General features: G+C 30.3%; 1 protein-coding gene and 1 long non-coding RNA gene across 3 annotated transcripts in view; one reads left to right on the top strand and one right to left on the bottom strand.

Moving 5' to 3' along the window:
- Nucleotides 1–16,186, bottom strand: part of bs (serum response factor blistered) — a 116,578-nt gene that overhangs the window by 60,384 nt on the left and 40,008 nt on the right. The window lies entirely within an intron of this gene.
- Nucleotides 1–16,186, top strand: part of LOC148227311 (uncharacterized) — a 31,479-nt gene that overhangs the window by 2,222 nt on the left and 13,071 nt on the right. The window lies entirely within an intron of this gene.

Raw genomic sequence — 16,186 nt, 5'->3', positions numbered from 1 at the left:
TATATTTCTATTAATAGAGCAATATTTAAAAAATGGTTTTAAAGTTTGATTTAATTTATATAGATTGAATTATGTCGTTCAGTGATTATTGCACAAATTAAAACTGCGCACAACTAAAATTTCAAACTAAAATTATGATCATAGATAATCAATACAAAAATATATGTATTTTAAACCTTTGATCGCGGATGACACTTATAGAAATCAACAAGAAAATCACCAGATTGCATAGGGCACCTAAAGGTGTCATGAACCTTTAAGCCTTGTAATATTTTTTTTTGTATAATTTAAGGTAGAAAAACATTTAAATTTATTGAAAAAATATTTAAATAACTTATGACATAAATATGTGCTCTCCCACACATTAGAAAATTTTGAAATGGCGAGCAAAAATATCAGCCGCGGTGAAAGGGTTAAGACATATGTAAATATACATTCAAAAAATATTGTCTGTATATATATAATTTTAATTTTGAAATAGTATATTATAAAAATAGTTTATAATTATATTAGTAAATTACATTGGTATGATACACCTACATTTAAAATATAAAAAATATTAAGTAGTTGGAATTGAAAGTAAAATATATTTAACAATTAATTTTTGTGTGCAAAAATAAGCAGTCATACACTGCTTATTTTTACAGAGCAATTTCTTTCATTAATATTTTATAACTTTGTATTGAATTGAATTACACATTCACCCTTTTTAATAGAAATTTGTGGTTAGCCACTTAAATATCTATAACTATAACTTTATCATCTTATAAATAAATTGGCGTAGCCAAATGCACCTCAACGCTTTTTAAAAAATATAAATGTATAAAAAACTTAAAAATCCTCGGCTTCAACATTTTCTTTAACCGTTCTAATGCCATGAGCCACGTACAAGGCTCCGTCGTATCGCGACCGTATTGCCAAAAGCCACCTACGAGTCTCACTCTTAAACTCGTTCACATACGCTACGAAATAATATTACAAGACTATTTAGGTATATAATCATTAAATTATTACTACATAATTAGCTGTAATAAAAATGGCTAAAATAAATATGCTTCTTTTAAAAGTCAACAGGTGTAGCATTAGCCACTTGCGTCTTTGAAGCGTAATTAATAATAAAAATTGATAATAAAATCAGAATTACATTTTTTCCAAAAGATATTAAAATCAAGCAATAGTATTAATTCAATTATGGTTTTTAAATGTTGAAAACAGCATCCAGCGGCACTTTTTTTTATTAATTCTAAAAATATGTGGTATTGAGGTGAAGTACAACGCAAAGTTACTTTGGCGCATTAACGGTTAAGGATAGTAACATATTTTTTTTATCAATAATTATTTATCTATTTTGAATTATATATCATATTTTATTTTGTATTAAATCTTCCGTTAAAATCTGACAGGCGTACGCCCAATACGTTACAACGGACAAATCTGTACTAACTGAGTTTTTAAGTAATTAAAACTAAAAGTAATTTAATTCGCAGGCATACTTGATTTAAATCATTTATTTATTTTTCAGCAAAAATTGTACACATACATATTTAAATTATTTTTTTATATTTTAATCTTCCGTTGTAAATTGACAGGCGTAAGCCCAGTGCATTACAACGAAGTATTTTTTAATTATGAATGACAATACTGGATTTTAATATATGTATGTAAATATAATAAAATATTACACACTATTGTCTCCAAATGTTATCATGGACTACTTTTAAATGTACCATCCTTCGTTTTACGGGGAAAATAAACCATTAACATTAACAGTATCTATATAATTCAGCATATTTAGAAAATAATCCAATTAAATAGTTAATCAGTCGTGTCCACGATTAATTGCACTTGAAATGATACAAACACAATTAACTTGTTTTGAAACGTCTCAAGTTTCCATCGCACATTCGCCTTGAGTTGTAATTTAATTACCCTGAAAGTTTAATCGCAAGCACCTCGCGAAATTACCGTCGGTAAACATATCTAAATGTGTGACGCGAAAAGCATTTTTTACACAACTAAGTTTCGAATTACACACTTCGAGCCAATTACTAATCGCGAAAAATAAACAGACTCTTATCGGACATCTGGGCGATATCTAATTTCTAAAGACTGCGATTCGAACGAGAAACGAAGCGTCCGTCGGTTTTTTTGTTCTATGACAACGTAACAGTGTTTCGAATGAAAGTGCATTTTTTATCGGCACTACTAATTGAAAAAATGGTCAGATAGAGTCCCGCTGTTCGGACGCTGGACCGAATCAAGTACGTTTTGATCAATCAATCAAATCGACGTAACAAACAGCCGGAGCAAAGAGCCATCACCGGGTATAATAAGGCGTAACGAAATAGAGTGTACCGACAAAAAAAACTATCACTAAATACACCGGCGTCAAGTGTTATAATAGTACGTTCCAGTTTTAGTTTTTTGTTTAACCGCCTTTTCGTTCAGGATACCGCATGGTGATTTAATGGCTCATACCTTACAAATCGGGGGTCGGCTTAAATATATATGTTAAATCCACCTTTAACCCGCCGATGAAATTAATTACTCACGTTTGGCACGGTGAATCAGTTCTAAATAGCAACACATGTCTACGAACTCAGTTGACCTTAGCTTGTTTTTTGCCACTAATGAGGTTTCACATCATTATTTTTCATAATATAAATAAACTTCGTTCGTATTGTGCAATACACGATGTAAATAAGCAATGTACATAATATAGCATACAGTGGGCGCCGGTTGTTTATGTTACTGGTTTTAAGAGCATGAGACGCACAACGTGCTTAGCGTTTCTTATGACGAAAAAATTGTAATTGTTTTAGTTAAGTAAATATTTGATTTGCAATAGTTATAGACTACAGGTATTGATACAAATGTTTCTTTTCCAAATTATTTAATCAGTTATAAGCATTATTTTTATTTAAATGTATAAAATGCGCCCTTATCATGCCAAAAATATAACAATCCAATACACTGAATTTTGCTCAGCAGCGAATTTATGTACTTAAAAAGCAACATTAAATCAAATATTTTCCAAAAAAACTCATGTTTAGGCATTCTTGTCAACACCCATAATATATGAAGAAAATATTATACAGTAACCAAACTAAAGATTCAATTAAAAGTTAAAATATATTTTTTAAATACATTGCATTAGCGAGCTCTGAAAATAGAAACCAAAAATATTTCACAACTCAATCTGTTTTTAAAGCTAAATATTGTTTTATATCGGAAATATATAAAATAACATACGCATAGTTGAATCTTAACCATTTTTTACATAGATAATTTAATTGTACTTTTATAATGCTTATATCTAATACGATTTAAAATTTAAAAAAAAAACATTTATATCAATGAATGCTTTATAACTTTTGCAATGAACAATTAATCTGATTAAATAAGAAATATTATTAACGATACATTCATTGTTTGCAAAAGTATATTTTCAGTACATTAACGTAGTAAATTGAAAATATAATACTTATATAAAAAAATATACTTTAGTAATTAATCAGAATATGATTAATAATCAAAACACTCTTCCAAACTACAATTTATAAGTAAAAAGACAATAAAAGTAAAAACCAGTAAAATAAACACTAAAAATAACATTCTAAGAGAGAGTTTAATTTTTTATTAATGCTATACGTTACGTTAACATTACTTTTTTACAGTATCATTTCAGGTTTTAGATATTTAATGTTGTATTAAGTTTGTATTATATTAAGCTCACTATTTGAATTCTAATAATAATAAATAAAAGAGGCAACAAAAAACAGATTATATGGCAAAATCAATAAAAAAATATCCATTGGTATTTTTTTCCAATAAAAAAATATTTATAAAAATATTACAACAAAGTAAACACAATAAACAACTACTAAATAAGTAGTGAAAAAATAGGCTGAAATCAAAGTCTGTCAATCAGTGAGGTCAGTTTTATTAATCATAAACTATTATTACAGCTTAAAATCAATAGTAGTAGCTATGCGCTACCTAGCTCGATTTTATTTCAATTATTAATCACAATATATTGTGCATCTGAGAGATAAGGAGAATCTAGGACACCCTTATGTATTATGGGTGATCAAAATTATATTTATATAAAAATCAATAATTTTGATGAGTCCATATGGATTTGTAACCCAGGTCTTTCTGGTATTATTCACTGACTTATACCACTGGTCTATCGTATTGGCCATTATAAACAAAAAAAAAACGGTAACTTTTTAGATCGGTGAAAATATAGTTTAGTTTTAATTAATAAAACTAATATTTTGTTCCGCAGATAATTTTTTTGAGCTGCTTTATATATTAACTAAAACGTCGTAAAAACTTAAAATATATGTCACTCTAAGTATTTGGCAGTAAGCTGTTATTTTGCAGCTAAAATTAGAATTGATATATAATTAGTCGCGCTTTTGAAAATATTTTTTTTCATAAATTTTTATTTGTTAAAAAAATATTTTTTATCATTTTGAAGCAATTTGTAAAAAAAAAACATTTTTTTTATATGAAGCGTAGTGAGAATTTTTATATTTTTTTTATTGAAACATTTTTTTGTTTAAAATTATATGAATATTCACAAATAAATTTAATGTGAGTTGTAGTTACAAACTATTTAATTTTAAAGTCTAAGCGGTTGCTTCATTGTAAAATATTATTCCTAGATTTTTTCGAACTAGTGTCTGTTGCCAATCTACGATTTATAATACATAATAATACAAATGGAACAGAACCCTAAAAGATATTATAAACTTCAAAATTATTTTTAGTTACTAAATATTATAAATCATTAATATATTTTTTATTTCATAGCTTCAGAAAAAAATAATTTCATAAAATGAAAGAATCAAATATATTATAATGAGGTTCTTTTAATACTTAATTGCGCAATAAGCACGAACTATTTATCAAAAAGTAATTTTATATATTTCGAATAGTGCCGTGATCGGACCGCGGCCCCTCGCCTTGGCGATCCCTGCCGCCGACCGGCGCGTGAGTCAACAAAGCTACCGTTCGCCGGGCCGGCCGACGCACATGACGCGAAAAACGTTCGCCAGACGGCGTTCCTGCGCGGATTTCCGCGAGATTTTCGCGACGCGGCCCCGTAGCGTCGGGACGCAGACTTTTCCGCGGTCGCCAGCGTCCGAACGCCAAGACAAGCTTCCTTTAACGGCGAAAGCCTCCACAGCTGGCAGTCCGTGAGGAGAAAGCTATAGTATATAATAGTTGGCAGGCTGCCTCGCCCCGCGCACTCCACAAAAACGTCTCGTCGGTGTAATGATGATGCGGTGTTAACCCCTTGGCTGCACGTGCGGTCAACGAAAATTGACACGTCAACCGATTAAGTCATTATCGCATTTAACCTTTTGGCGCCCTATTTATTGAATATACGGTATTTAAAACGAGAAGTGTTGTGCAAGATTCAAAATAAATATTGCGCTGCTTGAACTACAAATGATATAATAAAATCACTAAAGCCACTTCTCAATCGAGGGATTGAAAAGGTAGTGGTTTGAGTCTTAAATGTATTTAATATATTTTTATAGTTCACTATATGTGCAAACATCAAAAGCTCAATAATATGTAATAAACAAAGCAGATCTTTCTTGGACTGTTAAGTCAAAAGGGATAGGTCACTCTCATGAAATTAAAAACAAATTGCAGAAAACAACTAAAGGTTTAAGATTTTTTTCAGATCGTAGATTGCATTATAATCTTTAATTCCATATATGAAACAACATAAATTCTCCAAAAACTTAAATGAAAATATTTTATTATTTAATAGTACATATAATTTATTATTTTAAAAATTAATCATTATAAATATATTAAATTCTTCAGTTCCCCTAGTTTTTTAATAATTTTATAAATCTTGAAGTTTTCTTTAAATAATGTAACATATAAATCATTTCACACTTCTCGAGCAAATGAAACTATTTACATAATAATAAAACAATTCACAGAAAAAAATACTACGATATGTTTGTTAACCCTAAAACTAAGTTTCGTTAAAATATCTCAACTATACTCGTATAAATTTCTTCTGCATTTTTTTATAAAAAATAGTGCAATAGTGCCAATAAATTCACAGAAAATTACGGTTCATAAGAAAAAAATTGTAGCAATATTTTTTAATGTAAAATAGAATTAAAAATCGAAAATAAATAAATCTAATACTAATATTTAAAGAATGATGGGCTACTTTTAAATACGTAACAAAATTTACGGTCGCAATTTCATATTTAAAATGATAAAAATCACGTGTACGCGAATAAAAAACATGACACGCCGTTTTTCATTACTTATCTATTTTGCTTTCCCTCATTTAACCCTTTAGTTGAAAAATCAACGCGTCAACAAATTGTAACCATCATGTAATATATACCCATATCATAAATTACCACGTCTACAATTTTAAAGTGCTTTAATCAGCAATCATGTTAACAAAAATATAAAACGCGTTTAGAGTAAAAAATATTTAAATACGAGAAATACACATTTTTAAAAAGCATATCTTACATAATTTAATAACTAAGATCTATACATAAACACAATAACACACTATCTAATTTTATAAATACAACAATATTATAACTTTGGATTATTCTGAAAGTAAAGTACAAGGCTAACAACTAATCATTCTGATTTATCGATACATGAGAATTAGATTATATAAAAACGAAAACTGAAATGAGAATATTTTCATTTTTCGATAAATGAGAATCTCAATTTTACATCTCGAATTTATATTTTTAAATATATGTAATATATAATATTTGATTATAATAATACAGTTTTTTATTGTTGACGAAAACAAATTTCAATAGGATGATAATTTGTTATAATGAACGCGAAGATCTACTTATTAATTAATTACAGAGCGTCAAGTCTCGAAGGAAATCTGAGCTCCCGTATTTATATCCGAATCATAGATAAATTTGTCAATAACAACTGCTGCTACTTTACATTTTTTATATTTCAAACAAGATAAAAATAAATTATTGAAAAATCGAGATTTCAGTTCGTCGACAGTCAAATTTTAAACACCCCCATACATTTTTGTAATCTGCCTATTCTCACGCGGAGCGCTTTTTATTATCTAATTATTAATATCGATTTTAGATTACCAAGGCAAATATAAGGCCGAATAGTAAAAAAAACATAATGATAAACCTCTTTAGATTATTGAAAAAACAAGATTTAAGTTTGCCGACAGATAAATTTTATGGAGTATGTAGTTCTTAAATTACCAAAGTAAATATAAGACCGATTAGATTAGTTCAGAAAATCGTAAACATTTTTTTTTCAATAAAATGCTCCATCAAAAGCGTTCAAGAAAGCATGCATAGTTTGAAACATCTAACACGGACCCACTCCTTCCTATGCTACGCTCGTAAAACATTGAAAAATATATGTACAAATTTATTTTTTAACAAAAAAAGGCTTTATCAAAATTTTTGATTTGGCATCTTTCTCGAGAAGAAACACTAATAACAGTAGTATTTATACTCAAAAATCCATTCCTTGACACAATTCTAAATAGTATAATTATTAGGCATATAAACGCGGTTCGGTTCCCATATCGAGTTTCCACGAACATCATATCGTTTACTGGGCCATCGATCAAACGGCCGCTGAAATTGTTGTTTTCGGGCCAGTCGCCGCGGGCGGCAATATTTCGCGTCGATTACGCCGACATATGGCGACGATCGGGATGACATGATCGACGCCATGGAAAAAGTCAATCAATCGCTCTCGCGAGCCGACCTCTAATCACCGGTGATTTAGTGGACCCGACACCACTGACGGGTGACTCATATTTTTCCGTACACAAATTACAGACACGCTTGATTGCGACGTCGCTCTGGGCGCTCGTTGAGTTTTCCCACATTTGATCGGTCGAATTAGGAAAACGTTTCGTTTGAGCAGTGCCGTCATGGTGGTTTAGAGATTTATGCTTTCTATCTGAATACGGGATTAACGCAGACAATCAACGCCTTTCGAATATCTCGGTATTTCACTCCAAATCCATTATGAGATGTAGCGTAATACAGAAGCATGTGAATAATAATTATATGAAATACAATATAATGGAAGTTCTAGCTAAAAATAATATTTTAGGAATTTAGAATAGAATATATACGACGTTATTGTTCTGAATTCAGGTGCGATTCAATTGAACCATATAATTATAATATGTCGCGTAAGAGCGAACACATATGAAACGCTCATGGTCACAGCAACCTTCTAAGAAAAAGAAAGATCTTATTAAGACAAACAGATCTAATAAATCATACTACAGACCACAATCACTATAATTAAGAAAAATGCAAATAATCGTCATTGTGTTATATGAGAAGATTTAATGCATTAAAGATTTAAATATTTAGATCAATATCCAAATAACTTATAAATTTGAATGTATTTTTTTATTACAAAACAGTTTCGTCTCTCTTTAAAAAATGATGAAAGACTACAACAGTCGTATTAATTATTCGAAAGTTTTATAACTAAATTATCATATAAATGAGGTAAAAATTATTTTACTAAGTGATTATTATATTATAGATAAAACAACCATAACACACTTTTAGCCAATTATAATTCAAAGAAGACCCTATTCGGTTCAATATAATATTATATCAAACACCAATAAAGCTAGTATACCTGCGTGTTAAATTATTTATTTTATTTTAATCTATACGCTATAAATACTCAATACCTATTTTTTAACTTTGAACAATTGCAATGTTGATGTTTTATACATGAAGCAGTTTACATTGTGACTAATAGTTGACGCCTCAAGATCGACATGTTTCTAGCAATAGCAATTTATTTGCTCCAATAATACCATTATATTACAATAGGCTAATATCACAATTGTATTAAAAAATGATTTCCTTTTATAAATAATATTTTTCAACGCACATACATATATTTTTAATTATTCATTCGTGATATAACGTGACATAATTAAATTTATAAAGTATTAATGTAATCCTAAGTACTAATTGACCATTCAAATATTGTTGTATTTTATAAAAACAGACACGATTGAAATTTAAAAAAAAAATCATATGTTTCTTACTTATCATATCGATAGAAAAATAAAAACATCCTATGAAACGCCCATAAGTGATCTATTTCCAAACGATGACTTCATCGGTCAGAGCAGCCTTTCACTCAAAACATTGCACAATCAGATTAATAAGGTTCAACTCGTGCCTAAATGAAATTTTACGTCCACGCACGTTTTTTCGTCAGCAACTTTTTTGTCCCTCGAGAGCCCTTCTGGGCAATAAATTAACGACGTTTTATCCGCATTGTATTCGCATTTAGGGCGGGCGCCACTGCCGCAAAGGAGACAATACACAAGCAATGCAAATGCGGCGATAAATCATCGTCGAGTCAGGACAGGAGGAGTACGAACGACGCATAAACAAACATATCCCTAACGAGTGGCCACAGTGGAGCGGCGCCAAAATACCTCGCTAACCACCGTCCGTCGTCAGATGGACTCAAGGCGAAGAAGTGCAAGCCCAGTGCCACCAATGATCACTACGCTACTTTGTCGAAAGAAAATATTTTAGCAAATCATTGCTTAAAACTATATGTTAAGTTTAGCTCATTTTTATGAGCAATCATTGAGCAAGATCTTAATCATATTAGTATTTATCAGTGCTACTTAAAAATTCCATTTGTAATGTTATTCGAAACGTTTAAAAGATTGCTCATTGTTTATTCAGTGGTTCTAAATTAGCACCAATTCCGACTAACGAGGTGACAAGTGTAAATTTTCAAAATAGATATTACATTATTTTTTACTTTTGCTTAAGATTTAGCTTTACCGCTTAAAAACCTGTAATTATAGTTCGAGAGAGCCATTTTTGAACATACATACACAAACCTAAAGGCAGCTTTTCAGAAAAATATACAAATATATAATACATAAAGGAATATAAATAGAAATACATGCATATATTTATTCTTCAACATATGCAAAATTTTGTCTAAGGAGGATGATATTAAAAGGCAAGTAACTATATTTTTTATGGTCTTAAGAGTGCAACTGAGAAAATTTTAACACGCTTATATTAAATCCAATACATATTTACATCAGACTTTCCGTATTTTGAGCAGAATACTAGCAATGCGAAATCTAATTTAAATTCTTAAAAAGTGAACGATTGAATAGATAGCAGTAGGCATTTTAATTTATTGATGTTTTTAATTCTCGATAACTGATAATTCTCATTTTCAAGCCGATTATAGTAGTAGAGAAAATCGTTTTTTTGCCATTAAAATATTTCCGACTATTATCAAAAGCGTCTAAGAAAGCATACATATTTCAAAACATCTGGCACGGACCCACCCTTTCCTATGTAATGGTCGTAAAACATTGAAAAATATTTGTACAAATTTATTTTTTAACAAAAAAAGCTTTAAAAAATTAATTTGATAAAAAAAATCAGCGACTCACCGGTGAGTCGCTGGCGTTTAAGTGGTTAATAAGCTATATAAATTTACGAGCGTTTTTGCTGCTTTGACAATAAGATTATCTATTTTATGTAGAAAGTGAATGCAGTGCGTAAAATTGATATGTTTTACTTATATACTGTCATCTCTTACAAGAAAACATCGAAGGGCAATTTGAACTTGTATTATCAATCCCTTAGAAAAGGAGCGTCGATAAAAAAAAGTCGCACATGCCGGTGGGTATACACAACGCGATCAAAAAGCGTCGACTTTCGTCGATCGATCCGATAATGAAACGTCTTCGACGTCGTCGTCGACTCCAAAAAAGTTGAATAATTTTAATTGTGGTCCAGTTCGCGGACGCTGCCGAACAAAATGTGTACTGCGAACATTTGCACACAAGCCCGTGTCGTGCCGGTGATTCACAAACTGGTCTTCGGAAATAAATACAATATACACGCAGACCGCTTCGTGTATACGTATACGTTTACGTAGGTCGGAATCCCTGGCACAATACGCACAATCGCGAACAAGCAGCCCAGCGACGGACAGACAGACGAACACGACCGTCGAAACGTCGTCGTGTGCCGGCTCCGACTTGCGGCTATAAGGCCAATTAAACGACCCGACTTACGCATACCGTACGCAGGTGCGCCGACAGGTGACCTTACGCGCTCATAAACCGGATCAAAAAAAAGCGGAAAACTTTATTGGTACAGGAACGACAGACGACACAACCAGGAAGGCGGCGATGTTGTTTTTTTATATTCTGGTTAAATTCGAGAGCAATTAAAGAAGCAACAGCGTAAGAAGATATACCTAGATGTTGTCAAATGAGAGCTGCAGGACAAATTGGGATCTTATCAAATTGCTTTATGATGGCTCAACACGCTATCGATGTTTATATATGGTTGAAAGTATACTTTTAATAATACATTATCTGTGGAAAATAACAGAGATTGGCATATTTTTTCAGACAGATTTGACAACAATTTTTTCTTGTCAAATTAATTATAACCATATACACAGGTACAATGCAAGGTTTCAATAAGGACAGCAGTGAATAATTATTGATAAATAATTAGCAAATGATCTTGTAAATATATTCTCGAAATTTGTTTACCATATTTATTAATTTTAACATTTCACAACACAATTTTAACGAGCTTTAAACGCGAAAGCTCAACTTTCGCAACAATATCCGATACCCTTTATTTAACAACACACACCTCAATTATAATTCAAAAATAATTATACACTCGACATCAGGGTCGCTCACCGTATTACAAAAAACACGATAATGATACACAAAAAACACATATGAGCCTTTACTACTAATTGATCCCGAGACATGTTCTGGCATATGAAGCGGAGAAAAATGCCAGCCATACGGAGAAAATAGCGACACGCTCAGCGTAAAATGGGTAGCGAATAAAGTGTTTTAGTGATTGTGGAATCGTATGCTCGCGCTAATCGTCTTTGAGTTATTCCAAGAAGTCGGCCCCGTGCCGAGCATCCGATGGCTTCTGCCTCAATTATCCGCATTTTCCATCCGTGTACAGAGGAGCATCTAGTGGTCTTAAATAATCAATCAAAGATGACCGAGCTGCAATATTTTTCGACTCGAATCTAGAACGATTCGATAAATCTCGGAATGGGGTGGATAACGAAGTGGAATCGATGGAAGACGTATAGGAATTCGAAAACATTTGCGGTCGCATTCCAGCCGCAGTCTGGTACACAGTTTACGCATTACACTAAATATCCCAAGGAGTGCATCCCGACAATGTGTTTTCGGACACGGACCAAATATGTGCGATCGTTAACCGAGCTCTCTGTGAAAAATCCGCAGAGGTGCCAGAATGAGTTTGGGTAAAATACGTTGATACAATACCACGTCTCTATTCTCAATATTTTGCATTAACTAATTGAGATGCAAGTTAAATACACATATTCTAGGCGCGATTTTGCTCATAAAATTTTAAAAAGCTCTTCATAAGCTTCATAAATTTTGCACAAAATATATCATAATATATGATATTTGCATAAGCGATAATTGAATTATACCATTCACAAACCTAGCTTACAACATAAAACCGCAACAAAATTTGTATATTTTAAGAGCTACCCAAAAATACAATAAACGTCATAGAAATAAACATAAAAGCTAAACCATTAGGCCTTAACGACTTTTCAGAATATTTATTATAATTTAAATTTTCATTTTCATCAAAGAAAATATCGACATATTTTTTTAATGGCATATTTAAAAAAATGGTAATGTATCGCTAATTCTAAATTTGTTGCGATATTTAATATTTTATTATATTATTAAACTGTTATTTCCTCAAAGGCGCAGATAAGTTGAATATAGTAGCCCATTTTTTTTTAATAATTTTAGTCAGCAATTTTCATTTAACTTATTGTAAACATTAATATTCTATTGGTGCCATGTTGAAAATATTTTTGTAAATTTCAAATACTAAAATAACACCATAAAAATAATTTTATTAATTTAATATTTAATTAATAAATAATTTGTATCACTCTCAAAAAAATGAATAGATGGATAATAATTACTGTTGTAAAAGCAAGCATTAAAAAAATTATGTTTAATAATTGCTGAGGTAAAATGTATCTATTTTCTTTAATTCACCTATGTTTTTAATATGTATTATTAACTTAAACAGCAATAAACCATAAAAAAACTTGAGATATTAAATATAAAGTTCAGATAATTAAAATATAAGCAACGTTCCATGATTTAATGAACAACTAAATAACTTGATTAAAAATAGAGATATTTGTCATCACAAATAGAATATTTTTCATCACAAAAGAAAAATCTAGCTAGAAATGCTGTAACTGCTTATCGGAGAAAAACAAAAGTAAAATATGGAAAAATATTTAAAAAATTATAAAAAATATATTACTGGAGATTTAACTACAGATAAAAAAATAATAGCCAATGAATTTAATAATAATTTTATCTTAGTTTGAACATTTCTATCTGATCAAATACAAATCAACATAAATGATATAAACACTATCACAAATCAGCTCAAGTTAACAGATCTATTGATTTTCACCAAATTAAATTAGAATAAGTAATAAGGCATACAAACAAATAAAAAATAATTCAGTGCCTTGTACTGAACAATCAAATCAATTAACAGTCACATTGCTCATATTTTAGTAAAATTATTCAATAAATGTTTGAAAAAGGGAATATTCCCTGATTGCCCAAAAATTGCAAACAGAATTCACTAACAATCTGTTTTACCAGTTCTAGCAAAAAAATTAGAATCAATTCTAGCCAATAGAATAAATACATTTTTATAAAGCATAATTTTTTGTAACATCTATAAAACGGATTTAGAAACAAATCTAATGCAAAATATGCAGCTTTTGATTTAATTAATTAAATATGACAAAACTTAAAGATAAAAATAACACTTTAGCATTATTTATAGACTTTGACACAGTCGACCATAACATATTATTAGAGAAATTAAAACATATTGAAATAGTAGGATCAACGCTAAATTTATTAAAAATCTTTTTAAATAATAAACAAGTAGTTGCAATAAATGGTACACAAAGCGAATGTGAGGTGATAAAATTCCACAAGGTTCTATTTTAGGACCTTTATTATTTAATCTATACATAAATGATTCAATCCTATGTAAACTTGCAGGAAGTATTTAACTGTATGGTAATAATACAGTACTAATATATAAACATGCAGAGTGAATGGATAAGATTAAACAAATTACCAATTAATGAAAAAAAACTTTATAATATATAATGATAATTTTGATATTAATATTAGTGTAAATAATTCTTTAATTACAAAGAGTGATAATATAAAATTATTAGGGCTACTTTTAGATAAAAGTTTAAATTTGTATGACCATATTGATTGTATAATAAAAAAAGTATTACCAATATCAAAAATTTTATACAGGTTTCAAAATATTAAAGCATATAAAATTAGATTTAACATTTATTATGCACATATTCATAGTCATCTAACATATATGTCTTGCGTTTGATGATTTACAAGTAAATTTAAATTAAAATCACCTGAGGTGATTTAAAATAGTGCTAAAAATAAAATTCTGATGTTCACACAAATACATATACATATATATGTATATGAAAACTAAAATTTTGCCTCTAACTATTCTTCCAAAATATGAACTAATAATGGTAATCAAAAAAATGCTAGAGGGAAAAAAATTATAAAATTAGATCTGCGGATGATTTCACATCCCTCAATTTTATGAGAAGTTTGGCACAAATTCTTACAAATATATTGCATTTAAAACATTTAATAATTTACCAAAGTAAACTAGGAATAATTCCAAATAAATTAAAAAAAAATCAATTAAATAAAATTAAGTTAATAAATAATACATATATCATATCACTATATAATTGTTTTAAAATTTAATAAAAACTGATGCTTCACCATATCCGAAATATCAATTTCAGATATGGCGAAGGTACTGTTAGTCAGAGAACTGCATTATTTTAAAAAAACTATATAAGTTAAAAAAGGTGAAAAAATGGGTACCGCACGAACTGACCGACAGGCAAAAACATATACGTTTCGAAGTATATTCTTCATTAGTTTTCAAAAACAATAGGGAATCATTTTGGAAAAAATCATTATCTGATAGATTCTCCATAATAGGAGTTTGTACATGTAAAAAGAATAGTGACATTATATTGTATAGAAATTAAAACCAGGCACACAAACAAATCCCTTAAAACCGATAAATTTATACGAATCCTATCGCACATATATTTCTTTTGATAATAACAACAAACCAGAATCGATCAAATAAATAATACGGTTATGCAATTTATCATCGGGCGTGCGCGATCAATTATCAGTGTGCGCGCGCGGGCACGCACACGCACACACACAATGCACGTCTCAGTGCGACGACAGGGTCGTGCCCGGGCCCGGTCCGGGGTCCGATCGTGCCCGGCATCAAGATGAGCCGACAATGCGCGCAACTTTTTGCCTCTTCCACTATTGCGCACACCGGAACCGTGGGATCACCGCGGGCCACCGATCCTGTTTTGTTTCGTATCGGAGGCCGTAAAGCGTGATTGACACGGCCCGAAGGAGGATTCCCCGTACGGGGGCAAAAACGCGCATAACTGCATATAACGCGCGCGAGATCCTTATCACATGCAGTGGACCTATCGATATGTTTTTGGATGATGAAACATATACATATTTATACATTAGATAAGGAGAAAAGTGACAGCTATGCTGCTATTTTCACGGGCGATTCAGTGAAATCATATCCAAATACATTTTCACTGGTAGACATATATTTCTACTAGCGAAAATATAATTTAACTAAGCGCTAGTGAAACTACACGTTGCTCTAAAATGTCTATGAAACTCAATTTGAGTTGGCAAATGTCCATTTTCTGTTCAAACCCAAGCCTTACCTAAACCAATTTACCAATTCACCAAACCAAAACTTGACCTAATGAAAGTTCAGAGACTAAGGTTAAATCAATTATATTTTCGCTAGTAGAAATATTCAATATATCTACTATATATAGCAAATATTTTATATAAATGTATGTTTTTTAAATTAATTTATCATATTGAAACAAACTTTATTTTAAATATTAATATTATAAAATAATGCAATGTGTCGTTTAGTGGTGT

This window comes from Plectrocnemia conspersa, unplaced genomic scaffold (assembly GCF_051122295.1).
Source record: "Plectrocnemia conspersa isolate PC_06_02 unplaced genomic scaffold, ASM5112229v1 ptg000013l, whole genome shotgun sequence".
Classification (NCBI taxonomy): domain Eukaryota; kingdom Metazoa; phylum Arthropoda; class Insecta; order Trichoptera; family Polycentropodidae; genus Plectrocnemia; species Plectrocnemia conspersa.
The sequence above is the reverse complement of the archived record's forward strand: the minus strand, read 5'-3'. Positions and strand labels throughout refer to the sequence as shown.